Genomic DNA, 26289 nt, shown 5'->3' on the forward strand with positions numbered 1-26289 from the left:
TTTATATTTTTACTAAATCCCAAAGCAATAAAAAGATATATTGACAACTGTTAACCGTTTCGTCATGCGTCCAACGCCACCTATTTTCCGCTGTGTAAAAAAAATTATGACTGTTCAAAAGACTGGATTACAGGTTGTAGGCAATTGGCGAGGAAGTGCGTGTTGGCCCCTTATTGAGGATAAGTGGCCAGAAAGAAATATGCAGAGCGTGTATTGCTCGATGCAATTGGAAGTGATTTCTGATAGAGCGCTGGGAAATTAGTAGGTTCCTGGTTCCTAGTTTCTATGTATGAAGGATCTTTCTTCCACAGAAAATTTCGACGTGGTTTTTTAAATACAGAACATTGTTTCTTTTATTTCAAACCAATTTCCATATAATTCTGGCCACTTTCCTCAAGAATAATTCATTTTGAAACTTTCGAATCTCATTCTAAAGTAATTTGTTAGTTATGAAATTACGTGCATGATATTCGATTCTATTTATATGTATATGCCTATCATACTGAAATAATCGAATTTTTCACGATTTTTAACCACCAGATTCGGCCATTTTCTTCTGTCTGGAAATGCCGAAACATTTCATTTGAATATACACGCATGTATATATTTCATGCGTGATAACCAGATATATTCAATTCGACATATGTTTTTGATACCATATGAATATATGAATATTCTATTGGACAATGAACTATACGAATGGAGTTTGTGATATTCACAATGCCACGCGTCATTACCTTTATTTCCGGCCATTAAGCCCGCGAGAAAAAGAGAATACGAAATTAGTCAAATGCAAAATTTTGTCATCGACGTGCAAATTAAAGAAAAGAGCAGACCAGTAGTTGGTTGAATAGTTGGGACCAATCAGCGTGAAGCTGTTTTCAATCATCGACGGGTTACACGGTTCGTGGAAACGCGATGTTGTGACCTACCACCTAGCCACGCCACGTTGGACGTGTTAATTAAAAACGTACGATGACTGGGTTGAATTTATCTCTGTCCCCTGGTGAAATTTCGCAATTCTTCTCGAAATAATTGCTTTTTCTCCTGAAACATCGGTGCATTGCGTAACTTTTTGTAGAAGAAATAATTCCAGTCGAATAATTTCAAGATTAGGAGTCATTCAAGGCAGTCATGGAGAAATAAAGGAATTTTCATCGTTCTGTAACAAATATTTCGTCACTCCCCAAATCGTACAAATTATAATCTTTTCTTTAATTATGAAACTCATCGTATGAATTCATTGAGAGTAAAAAAAGGCATTGACACACACTTTTGCTCACAGATAGAGGATAGGTGGTACGTACAAAAAGGTTCTATCATATATCGTGATGGACGACAAACCAAGATCGCTTCATTGCACTTTTCACTTCGCAGCACATCGAATAACACACTGTCAAATTCAATTTACAAAACCAGCTGTTACTGAATAGGTTAACAGGTACGATGTTCCATTATATGAATGAATTGATGAAACCGAGTCGGAAAAGTCCTTAACGCTTTTGCCGTTTCGATTTGTTTCTCATCGAACGTTAACACTGAAAACGTTGCGCGTGTCAACGCGTATCGAACAATTTTTCCAGCGACATCGATGACCACTCCGTTAATTCATCGCAGTTTCGCTGTTTTTTTTAAATTCTCTTTTTCTTCTTTTTTTGTTTTGCACGACTCGCGGGATAACCGAGGGACAGATTTAACGCGTTGGGAAACGCAGCATCGCGCTGCGTTCGCGTTTCCGTGCAACGAAGAAAAATGTACGCGTGGCGGGAACGTGGAAAGCAGATTTGCATAATTACGAAACGACCGGTAGATGGGGCGGCCTGGTGGATCAATCACCGTCGCTATTTTTCACAGTTGTTCTGTACCGAGAACGGAGCGTCGAGTTTGCGATAAATTCGCTTTTCACTGGAATCGAGTTACCTGTTTTTTCCCTGGAAGCTCGCGGTGTTCACGCACGTCAGCTTCGTGGATGCTTCGACGAAAAGTTGATTCGTTATGAGAAATGAGGCAACGTGCTCGTTAAGTTAAGATTTTCATTGGGAATTTTTGGGACTTGCATTTGAAGTTAAAATTACTTGCATGTACGTTCAAAGTTGGTCATCGAATTGTACTTACGCAACACTTCTTCAGGTAGTGCACCCTATTGTAATGCGTACCAGCGAATCTATGTCAATTTCGATAAAAAAGTTTCTCTTTACGAGATTCACAGGATTTCTGTATTTTGTACTGTAATTAATTTGCTTTGTACTTTAATACGTGTAGTACACATTCTGGAAAGCATTTCAATTAGAAAGAAATTTCATGTATCAGTTCACTATTGACCTTCACAACCTAAATTTCCAGATGTTTTTATAAAATGCGTACGATTTTAGACCAGATTACATCATTCGGTATCGCTAATTAATGTTTCAATTTACAACCTCATTATATCTCTTCTACCAAGTATACATCTCCTAATTAGCAATATTAATAATTCTCGGAACGCACAAAGTTTTATATTCTCGCGGAGAAAATGAGTCCGCATCGCAAGCTGATAATTAATTCAATTCGACGTTTCAACCAGAGCGATTCAAATTTTCATCGGTCCTCATCGCTATTTGGTTATTCGAGGAACTCAACACGATAGAAACGCACACATAGAACGTGATAACATCGACGAGTTAACGTTGTTGTTCGACCATTTACGGAAAAGTGAAGAAAGAAAATCACCGAATGAGAGTAGATTTAGATATAACGGGACAGCGGGCAACTTGGCTTTTTGTTCTGGAAATTCCAACATCGCGTTGGTCAATGAGCACTTGTATTCACGTAGCGTTCTATCTCGGTGCTCATCAACTACAGAGTAAACCGCAACGGCGAATAAAGTCGCGAGAAGCTTTCCAAAAACTTTCTCTGGTCAGCTATTCTCTTGTCATTTCACGACTGAATCGTTGGAATTTTTAATATCAATTACAAAACGGATGAAAAACAATTCTATCTATCGCTTTTCATTCTCCCTTTCCTCTTTTCTTCTTTCAGCATTTTCATTTTACAAGAGCAAATTACGCGTAACTTTGTGAATGTTAATGAGTCGATAATGATGATATTTATTATATTTTATTCAAATATGAATAAATTTTTTCTTCTTCGATAGTAGCGCTGTTTTATGAGCGTATCTTTTGAAACAAGAAAACGGTAGTACATTTCCAGGAGTTTGTTATCCTTACAGTTATCCTGTGTGTGACATGTCTGAAGGAGGAACGAAATGAGAAGAAATAGTCAATATTTGTACAGGAAAGGAAGATAGGAGATATAAGAGAACATATTGAAGAAGTAACCTCTGTTTCTATTGAAACAAAAATTCCTTAAGGTCGTTTATAAGATTCTACTGCTTTTCGAAAATATTGAGAGTTATCTAAGATGTGAAGTAAAAATCGAAGTTAATTCAAGGCGTGTAAGAGACTCATAAAATTTAAGATTATTCCAAGGTTACTTGAGAAGATCAAAATTTGGTCGTTCTCACCACGAAGCGTGATACACCTAATTGATCTAACAGCGATTCATATGAGCCATTCAGTTCGCACAGCCATTCAGTCGGCGCAGCCATTCAGATCAGACATCGCAGTACGGTCAAGAAGACGTTGAATATGCGAAACTGCTCGAGCTGGCTCTCTTCGTTTAGACGTCGGATTTGACTTGATCTGTCTCGAGTTAACTTTCCACGAGAAAGGGATTATACCTTCCCGGGTGACTATTCGGCTCTAACAGTAGAGCAGCTTGCTGTTCATCCAGCCGAGATAGAAGTTTCGGTGTAAGGTTTACTCTCGGATATCCAAGGAAGTTGATTTTCAGCGGAGTTAATAGAGAGAGTTCGCAATTTGTCGGCGCTTTTTCGCCGGACGATGCCTCGTATGATAGCTAAGCCTTTCTGGTGGAAGATGTCTCGTTTTCAAAGTAACAGACATAGTTTATTGGGACAATTTTGTTGTAAATTGTAGAATATGGAGGTTGCGTGCCGCGTACAAAGTAGAACCTTAACTCTGAAAAAATACTATCTCGTCTGAAACGGAAATAAAAAGCGTTTAACAAGTCTGAAATATACGTGTCCTGCAACTCGGTAGGTTTCGTGGAATTAAATTGCTTTCGATTTGTATAATTTAATCAATTTCATTTGCTGAACAAAAATACTGTTCCAAATGATTATTAAACACCACTTTACAATTTCATCTGACAAATTTCTGTCTTTCTGGCGTGGAATTACCGTGTGACAACCGCGTGCAATATTAACCACTGTGGAGAGACACGACCACTTCGGGAATCGAGCATTTAAACCGTCGGCAAGTAAACGCAAGTCGGTCCATCCGATAAAATGAAATCGTAACATGTCGAGGGCGCATTAATTCGTTCTACCGGGGAAGAAATTAATTAAAGCGAGCGAATAAATTAAAAGCTGCTCGCGACTGTACCGAAATTTATTTATCGGATGATAATTTATGAAAATTTATTCCGATACTTAATGAACTGAAATTTCTTCACGATTTAGCATCGCTAATATTTGTCAGCTGTAATTTCGATCGCGTTGTTCTCCTCGCGTTGTTCTCCGATAAAAGAGAATCAGATTCGTTTGTTTATCGACCATTTTCCACCGTTCTCCAATTGACTCCAGTCTCACTGGGAGAAAACTTTTAATATTTGCGCTCCCACACATGAAATCCTATTGCTAACCATTTCGCTTTTTAAAAGAACACTTCGTCAATTTCCAATGAGTCTGTATACGTTCGCGCACCAGATAGCGCGCTAGACTAGACACGCGCTAGACTTTCTCCGTTTTTTCACCCTCGTTGCTTTAGTCCTTGGTAAAATACGTGATACAGGCGATCGTGAAGAAAAAGAGGCTAGCTTAAACGAAATTCGATTACTTGGTTGCTCGATTATCCGAGCTTCCAGGTCTAGGAAAGCACAGCTTCCAGCGATGAAAAGTGTTTTCTTTGGATCATGCATGCATATCACTTATTTGTTCCAAAATAGGAGTAGTGAGCATCAAGCAGAGTGTAAAAATTCTGATCTTTAAGTCTAATGTTGGTTTATGTGAAATTTTGCTTTCGAAATTTGATCATTCATTAACTTTTGTTCTACCGTTAATTAACATATTATGAAGAAAGAAATTTGCTGAAATACACGTGCCTGCAATGCTAATAAGTTTTATAATCAAAACATAAAGCTCTTGTTATATCAGGCATCACGAATAACCTGAATATTCATATGACTTTCTAATGTGAATTTAAATTCGGGAAAAGTGCGGAAGAAATTGCAGAAATATAAATTTAGCATTTAGAGAAGTTATGGAAATATTACGAGGGATCGGTGTTGCCTCGTGAATTCCTGGGTTGGTAATTTTTCATTGAAAAAGGAAAGTGCCATAGACTGTAACATTCAGAAGATATTACTGAATATAACTATAACCTGTAACGAAAAATGGATTTTGTATGATAATCAAATTACATTTGGGACAATGAACCGGTAAAGATGAACTCGCAAAACGTGTGGTAGAAACCAAACAGGGACATATCATAAACGAATAGATGAAATGTGTGTGGAATTAATAAAGAAATAACATACGTTGGTCAATAAACGTAAACCAATCCTGTTGCCTGATAATGCAAGAGCTTGTGTATGGACATTAGTCATACAAAAATTTCAAAGACTACAATATGAATTTTCCCATATCTTCTCTATACTTTTCCAATATTTTGCTAATTTTTATCTTTCGAAGTATTTGGACTCAATTGTTAATCACTACTCTTATATTTTTGGACTCAGGCAGTGTCAGGCAATATTGGGAATACATGCGGACTGTGTTATATTTTTAATCAATATTCTCATATATTCTCGATTGCCAACACGTATTTCATTCATAAAACATGCAATTTAATCGGATTCGTTTAGGCATTTTTCATAAATATGTCTATATATCCTACCTTCCAATCTATTATATATTCTGTACATCCAAGTAGTACTACACCGTAATAAGTCAGGCTTGCTGGCAATCTATAGCATGAGAAGTATGTGCTATAGAAATTCACTTCCTTTCGTTGCTTTGTTCAACAGTAGAACCACATAACACGAATTCCTTTCGTTACAAGCAACCAGCGAATTTGCTTGGTAGATTTTAGTAGAAAAATGAAGTAAAAAAACTTCACCGATCATAATATACGTTATCTTCAAAGTCAATCCTTTACATCGTTCTTTCACATAAAATAATATTCAATAATATTCAATAATAAATATTGAAAAATACACACGAACTTTTTTTACAACGTCTCTTGATCAAAATTGCGTTGTAAGGTGCAGACAGGCTAACATGTAAATATCTAATATTTCATCAACAAGTGACGATCCGACTATCCACCCTTAACAATCCACTCTTATGTTATCAAAACCAAAATACGTAAAATATCCGAGCTGCATTGCAAATATATAAACGTATCGTTCTCTCTTTCTCTCTCTCTCCCTCTACAATATTGGAAAATCTTTGCATTGGAACGAAGCAACCGCACAATAACAGGCGCATTCCCGTGTTCACGTACGTTACACGAGCATACGATAATGATAATGCTGTGGCGAAGTGGAACAGGTTAATCGCGATCTCGAATCTACTACTCGTACGCATTTGTTCAAAGGACAATATTTTCCATAATTGTACGGTTCGTTTGGAAGGTAGCGAACGCAGTTACCGAAACATTCGCATGAGTCACAAACGGGATTCTGTTTTGTTCAACATACGATTTTTGTTCGTTCTGGCTTGGTTTCACGGACTTTCTTATTTACAGCGTCTTTGTTAATTTTTGGTAACGCTACACGACTGTTTCTAACGTGCATGAATTAATGACTACACCACTATATGAATATTCATAGATTCTACCTGAAAATTATTTTTCGGCTATAAATTGTACCAGTCCTGCTTTTGTTAAATAGATCCTATATGACCGGCATCGTATTATAATTTGTGCTTTGATCTACACGTTGAGGATTTCCGTGGTACTAGTATGTTATATCAATGGCTCGCGACCACGAATGCAGTTCCAAGTAGAGAATATGCAGCTTTGTGTTTCAGTTGGTTGACGTTTGCGAGTAACGATGTAGATCTTAATGAAGCATTGTTTTGTAATTTGACTCATAAATTAATTTGTTTAGCTCGATTTGTTTCGGATTGTGGTTTGAATTTTTTAAGGATATATGTAATCTTTTATGCAAGTTACGAGATAATTTTCAGAATTGATGCCTCTACTAAGAGAAATTAAAATTTCCAATAACCTCGATGTTTATAAATCCATTAACTTATTCCACTGTTAAAGCAATTTTTATTAAGATACTTGAAATGTAATTTTTCTTTCCTAATGAAATTGCCAAAAAATCTGTGTCTAACGTTGCGAATCGCAAGTTTCCAATAGTGGAATCGGTCAACGCGAACGCAACGAGCGCGATCCTCCAGAACTAATTTACATTTTAATATAACGCGCAGGTAAGTCTCTTTTAATTAGCGTCACACGTTAACCAATGCAAATCTCTCGCTCATTCTCGCGGTTTTCATTACTATCCAGCTGACTGTAAGCGCATTTTAATAAATTATAGTAATCCGGCTACGAGTTTCTGAACATCACACTCCAAATCTCGTGAAGAAGGAGCTACACGGACGAAAAATTATTAGTGTCAGAACACACAGATGAAATTTGAATTTTTCCGAAATTTGAATTTGACAAATTAATATTACCCATTAAATTTGGTACTGTCAAATTTTAGTAAGCATTGAAGTGAAGCATTTGCAGCAAAGAAAGGCTGCAATATACATGTATTGAATGATAAGATTTTTGTTATCAACTATCGCGAATAATTAGAATATACGTATAACCATTTATATAAATTTAGAAAACAATGAAAAAATATCGTAATACATAAATTTAATATTTGTAGAAAGTTATATAAATTTTAGATGAATTTATACGTCTCGAAAAATATTCATGAAAAGATTATTTAAGATAAAACATGAAAGATTCGACAGAGGGAATTTTTCTATTACTGAAAACATTGTAGAAACGTTGAGATCCTCTATTCTAAATTATATGATGTATTGTCGATAGTGGAAATATAGCAATGTTTTATAACATGTAATAGTGGCATCGATTGACTCGGTGACATCCAGTACTTTATATTTCCCGACAGGAATTAAATTGAAGCTGAGATATATTTCATGTCTGTGGCTTGAATAAAAACATCCACAGTAACCACAAATTTATTTGTTTATTTTACTAAGCATATCACGGTATTTCACAATCTTTTATCTTTTCACTGATCCAATAAACACACTGTCAATTCTCCATAAATCAAATACTTATTTCTCACCAACTTAATAAATACTAAATAATTTCCTCCTGTTTCCATCATTTCAAAGTATATACAGATATTGTTACATGCAATAACGGAGACATTAATCACGGAATATTAAGCCAGCCTGTGACATCGTGGATTATCGCAATGCGCGCAACAAACGGATCAACGGGCCGTCTCTGATAAAGGAATCAAAGGGAACCGTGTTCGCTATTCGCATCTCGAATATCCAATATTCGATCGCCAGGCGTTGTTCAAATAAGAAATACGTCCGGGCGCCTTCTTTCTTTTACGCTTAATTCGGTGGTGGTGTTACGGACGTAGAAAGGGGGTGAGTCTTCTCGAAGCTAACACAGGGTAACGGATGAAATAAGACGCCCAGGAGTGTATCGATTAGCGTCGTGTGTTCGCTGGTAATTTTAAATTTAATAACACGTTCGATATATTAGACACGATAGCGAAATTAGACCGCCATCACGGATCGGTTCACCCATGTTCTCGGAAACATACACCCTACAATGTAATAGCAATGGTAGTACGTATGTGTTCTAACTTTAAACAGTGTAATTTTCAAATTTTCAATTTACGATACGTTCGGGTGTCGAGGATATTCGTTTGGTGGATTTTGACATTTTGTATTGTACTATACTCTGAGCTATAGGTACTCGTTATATTACGAATTTATATTACGAATTATCCTAGGTTAAGCTTGACTGGTTAAGTCTCTGTAAGCTTATCGTTACATCTCTGATATTTGGAAGCATGAAGTGTATGGCTGTGGAAGGGCTTGGGTTCATTAGCGAACTTCATTAGCGAAGATTTATTTGGGAAGCTTGGGATATAAGATAGTGAATATGATTATAAGAAGATGTTAGAATAGAGAGTAAGGGTTTTGGTTTCGCCAGGCCTGCGGTATGCCGATCGATATTTTCTTCTTTGTACTCTTTTTCCTTTACCTTACCTGTGACGTAAAGGATACCAATTCTGAGGGAAGAATAGAAAACTAAATATAAAAATGAAGGAAGCACAAAAAGATGATTTACTAGAAGAAGAAAAATGAGCATTGGGTTACGTTGGCAGAATCTTTCCTGTAAAGACTCTAGCTTAATTGTCTTTGTTGCATGAAATTTTTACGAAAATGTCTTATTGCGAGCGCTATTTTAAATTTAAAGTATATCAACATAATCTTGGATATATTTTTCATACCATACTAGCTGTTAACTTGATTATTTGCCCGATATTTTATCAACGGCATATTTGATTTATTAAAAAATAACGCTATAAACATTGGTAACACATTAAAGTTGATTAATAATCAATCATGTATAGTAACAACGTGACACAAATATATATGTAGGATAGTGTTAATTCGATTAACAATCAAAAAAGAGAACATTCTTTTCGGCCAGCAGAATGCCGTTACGTAACGACCATCAAACGAAGATGGACAACATTCGTCAATTACTTTCCTTCGTGTATAATTACACTTCAATCGTCGTGCAGGACAAACAACTGTTCGCAGGGTATTCATTCGGCCGACATCTGTATCCTATTCGTGGGATCCTTTGTCTGTTATCGGTAGCTTTCGCAAAACGGCGTCCTTTGTTCGATGCTGGAAGCTTTCACAAACAAGCTGACAGAAAACTGTCGCTGCTCGTTGCCGTCTATGCCAATATATACACATGTATTGTTATTCTCTAATTGAGTGATTGGATTGCTGCCGCTACAATTATCCTGACAATTCGATTATCGACGCTGAACCGCCGGAAAGACATACATATATATACATATATGTCCTTTCATCGTCCCCTGCGTCGATTGCTAGCTGGCCTCCCGAGAGATTCTGGCAACAAATAACACGAGAACGATCATCCAAACGATTTCTTCTATCTTTTTGTTTGTTTTTAGGAAACTTTATCTTTGGATACTAATTAGATTTGAGTTGAGTTTCGTAAAGAGCAATAGTTGTAAATAAGAAAAGCAATCTTCCATTATAAATTAATGTAGCTTTTTCTCGTAAATTATAACAGCAATGACATGATGTTCAATATGAGTATGTCATAGCACTGTCGTTTGCCATTTCTGTGGCATACCCTATAAATGGTGTTATCTCTGATTCGATGGCTTAAATTTTGTCGTATCTTGTTATCTCTGTCCTTATCATAAACTCTCTTATCCAAAAAAATTTTACATTTAATTCGATTCTCTGTTAACTTCATGATTAATTATTCAATGAACCTGCAAAGATCGTAGCAAATGTCAGAGTTCTCATCTGCCGAACTGTTTTTACTGAAAATGTTGCATCCTTGAAACTGTAGCTTTCCAAAATTCGATATAACTCCCTAATCAACCAAGTAGTATAACCCGTCGACCTAGCAGACTAAAACTTGCACGCGCCAGACTTCGACTGTACGCCTCGAGTAAAATGTCACATAAAACTTAACCTCGCCGTCTCGATACACCGGGGAATAACCATTCAACCGATGGCGTACCTGAGGATCCGGCGAAAAAGGAAACGATGAACGCTGGAACCGTCGCAGTCATTCCACTACATTGGCGGCGCGAACATTGTCTTTTACGCTCGAAGCACGTCACTCTCGCATTCTCGGGGAAGCTCAGCGAACTAGCGATTCGCCACGAGTCGTTTGGAAAGTTGAGCGAACGATAGGAGTCGAGTAAAAACTCGCGACAGCCATTCCCGAATAAGCTGGCAGCTATATTACCAGCAGAGCCGTTTAACCGTTCACGGTATCCGAGCAAAGGGTGCTGGTAAATCTTTGAACGAGCATACTCGGGCGAGCTACGAGCAAACTGCCATAAGTTCTGTGCTCAAGACGGCATACTAAATGTGTTTCGTGTACTTTGGTGGCGCAACCGGTGCTCTCGACGAATCGGTATAGATTTCTATGCGCGCGATGACGCTCGCAATTATCCTTAATGCGATTGTCACTAATAATCCGGCCATTAAACGAGCTCGCGTCGAACAGCCGCGTGTTACGGTCTACGTGACGCAGATTTTAAAGGGAGCCATGAAGCGAGCTCGTTGGTGATCATTCATGGACTCCTGACTTCAAACTTTCCTCCATTCTTCATGATCGTCGACGTTCCAACGTCGTGACTTTGTGGAATGTTGGTGGCACGGAAGAGGAGACAGTTATATGGAAGGTGTAATCGATACATGATTTGGATATATGTAGTTTGAATTTGTGATGATTGAACGAATGTAGAATTCTCTTTTAACGTATACTGCCGGACAATAGTAGTAGGATGTTTTTTCGATGTTTAATGCAAGTTCAACATCTTCCATTGCTTTTACTTCCTGGTTATTTCGTTTATGTCATACGTACCTTACGATGTAAAATATTAAATAAAATAAAATTTGGTAAAGTTTCCCAACAAATGTAATAAACGCGTTTCATAATACTCGTGGCCAGCAGTAAAAGAAATTTTGATTGCAACTTTCAAAAAAGTCTTAAGTTACGGTTTTTTTGAGTTTCATATTTAGATCGACTCTAATTAGCTAGGTCTTCGTAGAAACCGTAAATGTATTTTTACGTTGATGCAACGTCAGACTGGTTCGATGTAAATGTTCAGCGGTAAATTTGTTGGAGCCTGCTATGAGAGTTGTTAGCGACAATATGAAAGCTAGTTTGCGATTCCTGTGCTTGAAAGTTGCTGGGACTTTTGAAAGTCCAGTTTATGGGACAGACATCCGACACAACGAGACAAGTCGTTTGTGAGAGATATTTGGAGAAAATAAGTTTGAGAATTACGTATTACGGTAAAAAAGAAAATTTATCCACCCTGGTTTTTTTTTATACGTGCTATCTAAGATGTGCACTTACTGTCTGATAATTTTAAAACTTAGTCCCTGAAAATATCGAAATAATTTTAAATCTGCATAAAATCTTTTCAATTAAAATTTGATGACGCCTAAAAAGAACGACTGCAACTCGCTTATGAAGAAGTCCTTTATTTTCAGGAGACATAAAATATTATAGACTCATTTTAAAATATAGCAATACGGCGATCTAATATTATACTTCTCACCATCTTAATATCGTCTTATTTTTACGATACTCTCAGAACGTTTTCCAATACTGAAATTCCAAAAGACCATGCGACAGTTTCTCAATTCCCGTGGCGGAAAATCGCGAACAGGAATTAAAACGCGCAAAATTCACCGAATGCAACAATTTCTGACTGCATCCTTCGCCCTTTTTTATTTACGAGTACCCACGAATCGTTGTAATAGAATGGAAACCTTTAACAGAACGATTTACATCGTAGAATATCTTTCGCCCTTTTATGGAATCCGTATAAAGAACGATAATACGATAGGACCCATCCATTGCATCGAAATCTGATAGAACATTCTTGGAATTCAGATGCGTTCAAGAATGAGATTCACGATTGGCGGGCGTGTGGTGACGCGAAACATTCCACATTGCACAATCGGCATAACTCGGTGCATGCATAAAAACCAGAATTCTTTCGCTATGAATCGAATTAAAGACACGGGTCGCGCGCTGGAAATTTCAATCGCGGCTGCGGTTCCGTCGATACTCATCGATGCCACGACAGATAAGGTCGGGCTTCATCCGCTTTCAGGCTCGTTCTCCGCAAATCTCGAGAAACGGTTGCGCCGTGGTATAGTCGGTAAAGCGTAAACGCGCGAATGTGTGCACGCGTCGGTGGAAAAATGCTTTCGAATTTGCGATTTCCGCGAAGAACTTGTCCCGGCCGAGCTGATTCTTCGGTCGAAATGGAAAACCGCCTGAAGACGATTTCCAATACACAGAGAAAGATATGTGCATACGTATTTACCGTAGAGTGTCGCGTTATATTTCCACAGGGCCGCGTAGGAACGGATCGATGAAGCTTTGCAAATTTTATCGAGTGTAAATTCGAGCAGGTAGGGCGCCGCGCGTTTTCCGGTCATTAATCTTTTCCTCTGGCTGGTCTACGACGAATTCGACGATCAACGTGTGCCAGTTTCGTGCTCGTTCGTCTTCTGTTCGTTCCGTTTCTCGGCTCGATCCTGAAAGAACGTCGTCATCGAGTGGGAAACAAATGTGGCAGTAAATGAAAGGAACCGAGAAGATTAACACTGAATAAATTTAAAGACACGTGTTCTGCGACGATCTAATTTGCAAACGAATCATTGAAAATGAAGATTTTGCAATAAATAGAATCTTAACGTAACTATTATTAAACGCTATATAATTATATCATAATAAATATAATTATAAACAACTCAGATAAATGAGCGAGAGATGTAAATTAGATTTTTGAAACATTAAAGTAGTTGGAGTGGAATGACAGAAAGCAAAAAATAAGTACATTAAAAAATTAATCATCAAGTATCAAATTGATAGGGCTGTCACTATTAAACTTTCAGATAATTGCCACTTGAATTAAATACTTCATAAACACCGAAATCATAGCTGAACACGTTTGCACGATGTTTTATGTGCATCACAAGCCGTCACGAACCTATATATTCGAGGTGGAGAGAGGCTGCAATCAATTCCTATGGTCTTTGTTCCTCTAATTTTCGCATTTCCGAGACCGACGCGCGGCGCATCCGCGAGCGATGTTTCTTCTTTCACGCTGCTTTCGACTTTGCGCAAATGGACCGTTAACCGGCCACGTTATGCCGCGTTTCCATTCGAAACAGAAATAACGCAATCAACGTGGCGTGTACCGGCCTTAATGGAAACGCGTCGCGCCACCGTGCGTCGCCTGCGTTACCGCGTAATTGATTTTTAACCGCTTTCCGCGTTTCAGCCTTCTGAGTTGTAACTCGACCATAAACGAACCGCGTCGAATTCGTGACGCGATGCGACGACAGAGTTCGTCGAGACTTTACATCGAGAAGGAAGCTGAAATTCTACGGTAGCACGAGGGAACGAGAGAAAATGTAATTAATCCTTGTCTTTACCATGCTGCATCCTGAAAGGGGTGCTCGAGCATTGAAAGGGAATTTCTCTTAGGTTTTGTTTAGGCGTTTGTCGCGTGTGATTGGATTGATTTAAGCGGTTATGGCGAGTGCTAACTCTTGTGAGAGGATGATTATAGCAAATCGCATAATGTCTATAGGAAACGTTTATGTTCAGAATATTCAGTACTTAAAGGTGAAATATGAATTTTTATTCGAATCTATACATTGAAACTAATGGTTTCTTAGCTTCAGTTGTAATCCACAACTATTTCTTTTTTGTCAGAGAGAATTTATTTGCGTTTTGATCAATAGCCATGCTCGTCGAACTAAAGCCACAAGACCAAAATCTAGATTTATAACTCTGTTCCCGTAACACCGAAAGACAAAAGAGAACATATTTCAAATGTCCTTGTATGCTAATTTAACCTGTATACGAAACGCTTCATTCTAATCTATAAGCAGATACGTCTTAGAAAGTACGGAGCATGAAATAAATCAACAGAATCATTAAAGTATACAATAAAAGTAATAAATGGTTTATTCCGTAGATAAATGGGCGGATGCGTTCAGTACGTTTTAAGATCAATTTTAAGCGAAGCATTATAGTTTCTTCCTTTTTGAATTAATAAAGACTATTAAGATCGCACTAAAGATTTATTTCTTGATATTACTCAATCGTTCAATTGTATAGTCCAATTATTTGTAATATTTGCTTTGTTCACGGTTCAAGTATCTCTGAAAAGAGGTTATGAACTTGGATGACCTTACCTGAGGTGTTTGAACTCATCTTACAGGGTTAAAAATAGAGTGGCGTTCCTAGCATCTCCTTCTACTGCTTTTTCTTTATGTGACCCTCCGATCGGCGATCCTTTGATTTTTCCGATTCAATTTACCTTCTATTTTACATTTCAGTAATAATAGAAGAATAGAGACGTATTATGCACATTAGGACAAAACAGTGTAGATTATCTCGAATTATATCAGTGCATTAAGTCACGTACTTTATCACTATTATTAATGTAACAATATGTTAAATTGTCAACATTGCGGCATTAACATAACGTACAATGCAAATGTGTATTATGCTACTATATTATATCATATCATTAATATGTTAGCTTGCGTATATTACACACAATGGAAACAATCTCATTTAAGTAATGAAAAATTTTCACTTGGAAATTTTTAATTCGAACATTTTGGTAACTTATTAAGTTTCCATGGAAAGCGCGAACAGCCATCAGTAATAATACAAATTATTCATGACCCGCCTACAAAAATTTATCACGCTTGCGTTCGAGCATAAAATACCACAAAAATATACTTCCAAACTACAGATATTCCAAATGAAACTATTCGGACTGTCAAACGAATTTTTATTTTCAGTATTATTAATTATACGAAGTAAATGTTAATTCTATTTTATCAAAGAGCACGTAATAAATTTTCGAATTCGCGACAATGATAGCCAAAGAAAATTACCTGAAGAATAAAAGAACGAAGAAATTTTCGCTACACCTAATAACATACGACGTAAAAAAACTCCACCAACAATCCACAAGACACCAATAAACACATTAACACGTTCTCTGTATTAAGACCTTAAACCAGCAAATCCCTTGCAAACCTATTCAATTTCCGCACCGATAAGTGTCACTCCTCCAAAACTGCGAAACAGAACCGGTGCAAGAATACAAAAGTAGATACTAGAGGCATTGCGGAAAAAGGGATGCGAGGAAGAAGGATCGGAGGGAAACTGCGAGAGGGCCGGGTATTATTTTATAATCTGGCAAAACATTTTTCTGCCTTCGGATAACCTTTCTGAATGCGGCGTATTTCACGAGACGAGGCCGCTCAGACGATAGCTTACCAGCGAAAATAGAGCGAGACGGAAAAGGCACGCAAACGACCAAGAAAGAAGAAGAACCCTTAAGCCGTGGTAAGCCTACTACGGCCGCGCTTACGTCGGATTCTCCTGGGCTCTATCAGCATTCGGATAAGCTGTATCCGGTATTATGTTCCTCCGACGTTGCCAACATCGTGGTTTTGCCTCGCGTAAAAAACTGCAATCGAGCAACCGGGAGCGAACGAGAGGGCGTAGAAAAAGAGGGAAACGAAACGGCCGATAGGAAGCTAGTGGCAAACGCTGGCTGGCAGCCTCGAGACGCCAAGAGGGGTTGAAGAAAGGGGTGACACAACATGTTGCACGCTGCTAGCTATCTACCCGGCGGATCGAGTTACTTTAACAAACTTCCACGATACCAGCCGATACACGATTGATATTGAATTAGTCGCTGAGAATGTATCAGCTGTACTCTGGCCTCGAGCTATTGCAGATCTAGGGGTGCGTTGGAATTTTCACTATCACCCATACCTCGTTTTCTCAATTTCATTTGTTCATTGGTTTATTACATGATTTATTAAATTAATAGAATGTCTGCACGAGAATAAATGTACTATAAAATATTATTTTTGGGGAGTTCGATTTGAACAGACCAATATCATCCATTACATTTTGTCCTATAATTAATTGCTACAGAAGATCTCATTAAACATCATATCGATCTACACATGGATCATCTTACATATCCTTCGTGATGCAATGATTTTCCAGAAATTCTGTCTATTATATTTCCCGTATTCCGCGGATATTTTCATGTGTATAACGTACGTTATACTCGAGACTGTATCTGCTTTTAAGACGCTTCAGTAGAAGAGTTTTCTCGACAGATTTCCTAGGAAACGAACAGCATTTATCGGAATATCTATTGGAACATCTTGTGCCGTATCAACATGACCTGCTTCTGTCGATAAAATATGCAGTTTGTATATGAAGCTGCAGATTTAGGAAACGTTACCTAACAAACGTGTCTCAACGAATACCTGAGCACGATGCCATCACATTTTTAGCGCTGTTTCGCAGCGCAAACGTCAGCATATAGTAAATCACGATCAGTTATGTCAAACGCAACGTTATCGAAGCTGCGCGCTTCCACATCGCGCTCAATTTTTTAAAGATGAGAACGTTAACATTTCTTGTATTACTTTTACTACTTCAATAATAAAATTCAATATTGGAAATGTTTCAAGTGTAGCTAAAACAGCAGAATTCTAAGCTCGACAGCAGACTAAAGTTTCCCAATTTGGAGTGTGCTGTATAATTAACGGAACAAGATTTGACAAGATATCGGATCACTCGATTATCGAACTTGTATATCTTTACTTTTACTGCCACGCATCAGGACGACATCATCTAACGATACCCAACCATCGACCATTTCCAATCTAATCTTACTCAAATCGGCCATTTTCTACTTTCGAATCAGCAATCTATCGTCATTAGCCATCGATGATCAATATATTAGTAAAAAACACCGTAGTATCGAAATTCGAATATTCTCAACCTATTACACACACACACGTATGTACTATAAATTACACTCGCTCAACGAAATAATGAGAGAGACGCCATCCCCCGACGAGCCGGAGTCCAACGAATCGTTTCATTAGACCTGAGCCAGAGTCGTCGTCGTTCGATTAACGTCGAGTGCCCGACGCGTTTTCCCCCTATAATCTTTATCGGGACAAAAACACGCGGCGGCGCGCGGGACCATGAAATTACAAAAGCTTCCGATCATGGCCGCTGCAGAAAGGGGATGGAAGAAGATAGGTTAGGGGTGCTCGCGCGGACGTTGTACGCGGCGCGCGATAGAACTATTTAAATTTGTAACGTGGGCTTGTAGACACACCGTGGGCGGGTGGCCCACCATAGTTCATTGGGGACAGGAACACGGCCTCGATTTTACGGACATACTAGATTTCACGATCTAGTTACACGAGTGCAGTTTCCCACGCAGTCTAAATGCGACTAAGCAGATTAAACCTTGTTGCGGCGAATGGGACCGTGGAAAGAGGGAATAGTTTCTCGTGACAAAAGGTGGTCGACAATTTGATGAAGGCGACGCGACGATTGCACATCGTTTCTGGTCGGATCGTTGATCCGAAAGTCGGTCAATTCTTCTGCGGGAAGAACACCGCATCTCGATACTTACTTTTCCATCGACGCGACGATTCGATATAATACAGCGCGAGACGATGATGGATCTAGATTTAATTCTGATTTTTTAATTTGCATTGGATGATATAGAATGATTCAGGAATTGAGAAAGTGAAAAGGGTTGATGAAAACAACAACGTGTTCGTATAACAAATGAATATTCGGTTTTCTTTTCATTGATTTAGTATTTTAAAAATGCAAATTTTGAACGTTTGTAAAGCAATTCGCCATATGTGAGGTCATACTTTGGAATCAATTGTATTTTGCTTAGCGTATAGATTAAAAATGCTGTTCTATTTTAATAGTTCAGAATTATTTTCAGCTTGAAACGATCGTCACAAAGCAAGTTACTTACTCGAAAACTCTAATTGAGACGCGTTACATATGAAAAAATACAAATGTAAAACTCAACCGAGGATGTCAGTCGTTCGAAAATTAGCACCAATCTAGCTCAGATTTTACACCGTTATATTTCTTCTCTCTTTTACTCTCTGTTTCAACGTGGTTGTTATCGGCGTTGGAGATTAAAGTGGCCCGCTTTATTCTCGCGTTCGCGACCACCCAGCGAATAAACGAAACCTCTCATCTGTTATAATTTTCATTCGTGTAACAGAGGCGATTTACTCGCGCCCGCAGTCACTGATTTCGGATTTTCGTTTCTACCGGCTTGGGGCGAATTTCGAGTGAGGTCGCCGACTAATCCAATTCGTTCTGTTGCAAAAGATTTTCCATGATTTTGATATTATTTTCTTGAAAAAAAAAAAAAAAAACAGCCAGAGGGCAGAGATGGTGGACGTGGTTTATACGCGTGTTTGGTCGTAACGCCTCGGGTAACGTGGTAATAATGAACGAATAATTAGCAATTAATAATCGATAACAGAGGGTAAGCGGGAATTAGTCGTACCGCGGTGATTATTAAGCGTGAATTATTGAAAAAGTCACAGATTAATCAGCCGTTGGTTAAATTATATCGAATATTAATATGAAACGGGAGTTGCGGGGACACGCGGGTTTAAAAGGGTTTACCAGTACTGTTTGCACATTTTATATTAAATACAGTATTTTACTTTATGCCCAGTGCAGATGGCGGCCGATTTAGCGCGCGATCTCAATAAAAAGTTGGTTCGTTTCGTATATTCCCTATTACGATCGGGCACGTGCACCCCCTTATGACCACACGTGTGTGGTCACAGGTACAGAAGCTTCGAAGCTTATTATTGGAATCCAGCTACGAGCTCGAAACGGTCGGAATAATGAAATCAAAGGCGAGACTGATGCAACAGCTGCTGCGTATTAATAGGATTTTTTGCTAGTTACAGGCATCCGTTTTTCTTTTTTCTTCGCGTGTAAATTGGATCTGTGATATTTAACCCTGTCTCTGTTTAAAAGCAGCCTCGTAATATGGTTGTGCGAGGTGTGTATTGTACTTAATTGTGCTGATAGCGTTTTCACCCTTCTATGTATTAAATTAGTTAATTAATTACATAAAGTGCTCCAAGCCGTTTCACTGGAACGTTGTGGATATCTAATTACTTTTCTCTTAATTTTTCCAATTTAATCATTTTGGATGCAGTAAATTTGGCGACTACTGGGGAGATTGAATTTTTGTGATCTAAATCCCTTCCAATTTGTTTCTTTCGCGTGTTCCATAATTTTCTAAGTATCCGAATTTTCATCAGTAATTTGAACCAAATATCCACAATTCAATACCGTGCTCTTTGATCCTTTATATCGTTAATAATTTAAATCTCCATACTCGGGCTTACGACTACAATCCTATTATTTCCCTAATGGTTGCCCAACTAATTATTAGCGAAATTTACCGTGACTGTGTATAATACAGTTTTTCGCTAAATATAACATAATTTTCCCCACGTCCTTTCCACAAATTAACCACTTCGTTTCGAAAACATCCTCGAAATTCGTCGGTTTTCATAAAGAAATGATACAGGACGCGAGTAGCACGCGGATTAAAAATAAATTCTTGTGATCTGAACAGTTTCAAAGAGAATAATTTACTATGAGTACTTCGTACGTAATGACCTAAGTACGTGCGAGCAGCAAAGATACGAGCGTTCGTTTAATTGAAATTTTTCTCCCCCTCCGTGAAACTTTGATCAAAAGCAACCAACGGCGGAGAACGGAAGAAAGGGATATGTGACGCCAAAGTATTCATTGATTCTATTAATCCTCTCACTTTCATCATTGCGTAGGAAACGTCCCTTTCTTATAAAAGAATCACGATCGACGAGGCGCAGGACGAGGAAACTTTTCAGCGTACGTTTGTTGGTGAATCTGTCACGTGTAATCTGCAGATAGCCGATTAATCCAGATAATGAGAAGAAGATAATGGTCGGGTAATTAAACCGCGGCGAAACCAAATTCAATCGGATCCGACGAGAAATCCGTTTCGCAAACGATTTAATAGGTTAATTTAGCTCGAAATCGGAGTTCCCTTTCGCGCTTTTTCGACTTCCCCTCCTCGCTCATCCATACCAAGAGGGAACTTTTATATATCACGGTTAATTAATCTCGAGTATTAATCGTACCGGCAGGAACGTATTTCGCGCGTTCGAGCGTCTCGCCCCGTGGCATATATACGTACATCCGGGAATGGGGTGGCCGTGCTGCCGCCGCCAGTTTGAAATATGGCCGGCGATAATTCAATTTCGACCGCATTTCTTCCAACCACCATGCAAGTTTCGCAGGAGTTTCGCAAACTGGGTCGAATTATTCCGAAGAAGGTTTTTCACTCGTATGTTTCTTCCAACGTTTTGTTATATCGCGATACATCGAATGTCGTGTCGAAGCGATTCTTTTTGTTCTTTACTTTGAGTTTGGGAAAATTATGTCGTTCATGACAAAGTTTAGTGGAAATGAAGTGGAAAGTATTCATACACGAGTCCATTTATATTATCATGATTATTGATAATGCAATTTCATGCTTCTTCGGATAACAAAAATCCGAGCTTCGCGAATTTGCACAAATCGAATCGATCGATTCGAACGTTCATCATTTTCGTTTGTAATCGACATCATTAATATTAATCACTGGCGATTTTTGTCGAATCTCTAATAGCGAATGAACAAAACTCTTTACACAGATCCATACATATGTATATGTCTTCCACTCTTCTCTCATTAAAATTCGTGTATCCTCTCTTCATGGACGTACGACAAACGCCTATAATTGCACTTTACTCTGGATAAGAGGCAGTAACTAATTTCAATCTCTAGACACCAAGAGCTAAAGGTGTAATAAATTTACGTATCAATTACGACCGTGCGATGTTTATATAAACTCTTTGTTCACCGTTTTCCGTTTCTGTCTTGAAGTGGACAACGCGGCGAAAGACGAGACTCTATTTTTACCAATGGTTGCTGCGCGTGGAAGGGTGGTACGCGTTTTTCCTCTTTCGACGGTAATCCTAGCGTGTCAGATCGGAGACAGCTCGGTATCCCTTGCTGAGTGCGCTCGTCTGTTCCGCCTCGGATACCTTCGCCGTCGCTTCTTCCTCCGAACGTCCTCCCGTCCCTGCGTTCTTCGGCCTTCGCGCGTCCTTGGCCCGACAAGCAACTCGTCCGACACGTTTCGACCGACTCCACTGCCAAACCCATCCTCCTTCCACCCGGCTGAAACGATACCGATATTCACTACTGCTATCTGCGAGGAAAGCCTCTATCTGAAATCCAAAACATTTTCTGGGAGTTTTCCCTTTCTAATGGAACCAGTCACTCGCTCTCTCCGCTAGGTTCTGTTCCACAGGATCGACGCTCGAAAAATCCTTCACGTCGGGGATGAAGTGGATCCTCCTCCATCGGGAAAATCGTTTGCGGAGAGCTTTTGAATGAACTCCTTCGTTTGGTATGGATTGGACAGAGTTCTTTCGCTTAGAACAGTGTTTCTCAAACATTTTCCAGGGGAGATCTATTTTTGTTCTTATTTCGTTTCTAGCGAATGAGTCAATACGACGATGTTTTAAGATTTTTGCGCTACTAAATGTTGAAAATATTCGTAATAAGATTTTCTATAGAACTAATTTCAATGAAAATGAAAGGAGCTGCTAGAATATCGATATTCAGCCATATTGCTGAATATTTTCGAGATGAAAGTTTCTACAATATATGTATGACTGCAACTAAAAATAATCACGGCAATAGCAATGTAGGTTGCCACGGAAATAAATAAGAGCTGTGAGTCTTGGTCGTGAAATATTCTAGGAAAATAATTGCAATTAAACATAACCGCTGCGCAAAACACGAGAAAACATTGGTAAAATATTACCATATAATCGTATTGAAACAAATAAATGGTGGAAATTTTCAGCATTGAAATTTTTCTATGGAAACAACTGCAAGTCCCGGAGCTTGGGAATCTGGGGTTTAGAAAGTTTTTCTTTTAGCTGCTTTGAGTTTATTTGCAGAAGGAATTGAGTCGATACTCTATTTATCGGATTAGCGGTGGAAGAGAATCGGATCGAATTATTTGTGGTTTCGAATTGATTTCTTTCTTTTTATTTAAAGGGGAGTAATTTCGTGGATATATGGTTTTCGAAGGATATGATAAGGCGTTCAGTTAGAAAATTTATTCTTGGCTTCGTGTCGGGAGAACGAGGTTATACCCACGCGAGAACGGATAGACATTTCCGAGAGATATTTGAATTTAATATTTTTGAAAAATGATATTTTTACGTGTGCAATCTGAAATATTTCAAGACAGTGTGATCGTAAAATTTTCAGGTAATTGTTTAATTATCTCAATAAATTTCAGATAATGATGATAGAAGTGTGATAAAATCATAAACATTTTGAAAAGTATATTTCGTAATCTGTACTCTAGATAAGAGATATTCTATTGAGTCATACAGTGTGAAATTGTATTTAATAATACAATTAATAACGCAATTACAAATCATCAGTAATATTAATCTATATTAATTTAGTGACAGTAATAGAATAATTGATATCTCTTTGCCAATAGGCATTATTGATTCAACTAGGATTGTAATTATGACGGTGTCATTGGAAAGCACGTCAAATGGTTGCCATTTATAACTGAAACTAAATGTAATCTAACATTTATAGGTATCTATGGAAATAATTTCCATTATTTCGAACTTGATTTCCAGTTTCTGTCGAATTTACGGAATTTTTTATTAGGAAGAAAAATCTTCTTTTGAACAACTCTCGGTGATTGAATTCTTGTAATGTTTATACTGTCTTCAAACGAGGTCAGTTGGAATAATAAATTTGTTTCGGACAGTTTTATCTAGAATACGTTCTCAATGATCACTCCCAACACTTAACGCATAATCCTCGGTTAAACTTGTCCAAACAATCGTAAAATAAAAAATTAAAAAATTAAAAGCAGCATTTAATTATTGCTCATAATCGTTCTAAAAGGATTAACGACTTATAGCCGGATTTCTCTACGACTCGTCAGAGGAAAAAATTCTAGTTAATTCCAGTATTTCCCGTAGCAATGAAAATTAATAAGGAAGAACTAATAGCTACCGTAAATAGGTCTGTCTGTGGCATAATTATAATGTAACGTTGAAATAAAATAATACGGTGATAACGTAAATCCCAGCCTTATGCTTATATGAAAGTTTTAAACTTCGTGACCTATTTTCTATCATCTGTTAAGTCGCTGAGGCAATTTTAATCAAATTTTAATATACTATTATTTTGATGATAATGGTCTTTAAACACTCTTTTCAATCGGAGGTTATTTAATAATTATAACTTATGACGCGGAACTATACAAGAGAAAATTAAAGGAAAAGAGACACGAAACATAGTAACCATGACATCGAGAAATCGTTCCTTAAATTCATTTATAAGTGCGAAGAACGGGTAACTAAACGTTATTTACGTCGGTAGCAATGCTCCAAATGTACCGTTAAGTTAGCCTTAAACTTTCAATTACCAGTCGCTAAGCTCCGCGAAAGCCGTTCAGACGGAAAACAATATTCAGCAGTTATTCGAAGCTTTGCGTAGGATTTTTTTCATTATCGTATTACAAGCCGGAGTTTTGGCCACTCGTAAGGAGATAAATTGTTCCTCGGCAATATTGGAATATCGGGAAAGCATATTTCATTACGACGTTGGCGTGGGCACGCGTATATGCACGCGATCTAACGCCCGCGGCGAGCCGAAATTTCACAGGAACCGCTTAAACCTGATACCGTCACGTGGAAATAAGTGCTTTGTACGACACAGTCGTTCTACCGGGGAATTTATGAATCGTCAAATATCATGCAGATTTCCGGTTTAGCGTGTCGAGACAGTGGCACCCCTTCCGAAGATGATAAACATCGGCCTCCTTTGTTCCGGAACACGTTCACCAGGCTAGGGCGGGGTTGTCACGGGTATTAAGCATCGTAAATTGAACTAGAAGAATGAATACGTACCAGAGATAGCGATTTTGCTTTTACGTGATTTGAGCGCATTATGTAATTTTTATCTATTTCCAGGTTTTTGGAATATTTTAGGAATTGGAATGTTGCTATTCGTGCGTATGATTTGTGGAAAAATGAATTAGATCAACGTTATTAGAGTGAAAATGAAAAAATGATACGTGTTCCTGCGACTAATAATAACTCGATTAATAATCTCCCTATATGTTTATCTTAAAGCTGTTCATTCCAAAGTCACGTTATTTGCAGGAAAAATGTGCTTGCTTCGATAAATTAACCAAACGCCATTTGATAAACGTTCAATGGAAAAACATTGCAAAAAAAGCGATGCAGAGCACGTGCATAGTCGGCGTACACATTTTTCTTGATTCTATGCGTCCAACTAAGCTTACGCGATGATTTATCGTCGCGCGCGTAATTTCGTCAACTTCTTTCTCCTCGGTGAAACGTGGCATAATGTACCGTTCGTCGTGCTTTACGATGTCTACCATATTGCAATTTCATTGGTATTGGTAACTAGGTATTAGCAAACCGAACACGCAACGCATTTGCCTTCGTCAAACCACTCCCATTTTTGCGTCTCTGCTTCCTAAGACTAGTGTTGGTATCGATTACGTCTATTATTGTCAGCTTAAATAGAATTGAAAGGACGTGAAAATGTAATTTCGTGGATCGATTATTGCAGTCATATTTAGAGGATTGGGTGAAAATAGAAAAAGACAGCGCGTAAAAATAAATAAAATATAGATTTTAGAACGTTAAACTTATCTCGATTGGAGCACTAACTATAAACGCAAACATCATTTGAAAGTTACTGTTATTTCGAGAAATTCCTTGAATGGAAAGAAATCGTTTCAAGTTCCAATCGTCGAAAGACGAACGGGCTAGGTGACTACAGAGGTGGACGCGGATTTTGGTTTTGACAGCTACTCAAGGATACAATTCCGCGAAGCTTTTACCAGGCAAGACTGATTAGCCATTACGGTAATACGTCTGCGAATGGTAGCGATCGCTTTTAACCGGATAGACTTCCTCGATCGAGCGTTCGATTGAATTGATACCCGTTGACAAATACGTTTAAGGAATGTCTACTCGGTCCGATTGAGCCATTAATTTATTCCTCGCTGTTCCCTCAGCCGCCGCCGACGACGACGATTTTTCACAATGGTAAATTTTCAAATAAAACGTCGTGCTCGACTAGCTCGCGAGCTCGTAGCGAGAAATACGGGGAACGAAAAAAAAAAGAAAGATAGAAAAAAAATGGAAGAAAAGGAAAGTAGGAAAGAAAGAAAAATACGCGAGACAAAACAGCCATTGTGCTGCATGAATATACACGTTTGCGTCGTGCATCGATTACTTTTTACACGCGTACCTTCTGCATAACATTTCGCGTAGCACACGTGAAACCATTTAAAAGCAAATGCAAATAAAAACCGGGCTTGATTGTAGCGCGAACTGTCGACGTCGTCCTGGTTTCCATGCTTCCTTCCCGTGTTTCCCCCTTG

General features: G+C 38.2%; 1 protein-coding gene and 1 long non-coding RNA gene across 6 annotated transcripts in view; one reads left to right on the forward strand and one right to left on the reverse strand.

Annotated features, from left to right (window-relative positions):
• Positions 1-26289, forward strand: part of LOC117213690 (teneurin-a) — a 702857-nt gene that overhangs the window by 23495 nt on the left and 653073 nt on the right. The window lies entirely within an intron of this gene.
• Positions 36-25871, reverse strand: LOC117213696. The gene is made up of 3 exons (XR_004488703.1): positions 25854-25871; positions 2484-2500; positions 36-47 (listed from the first exon to the last, which is right to left on the reverse strand). It is a non-coding gene; the product is annotated as an uncharacterized LOC117213696 (long non-coding RNA).

Source organism: Bombus bifarius, unplaced genomic scaffold (assembly GCF_011952205.1).
Source record: "Bombus bifarius isolate JDL3187 unplaced genomic scaffold, Bbif_JDL3187 scf7180000009125, whole genome shotgun sequence".
NCBI classification, from domain to species: domain Eukaryota; kingdom Metazoa; phylum Arthropoda; class Insecta; order Hymenoptera; family Apidae; genus Bombus; species Bombus bifarius.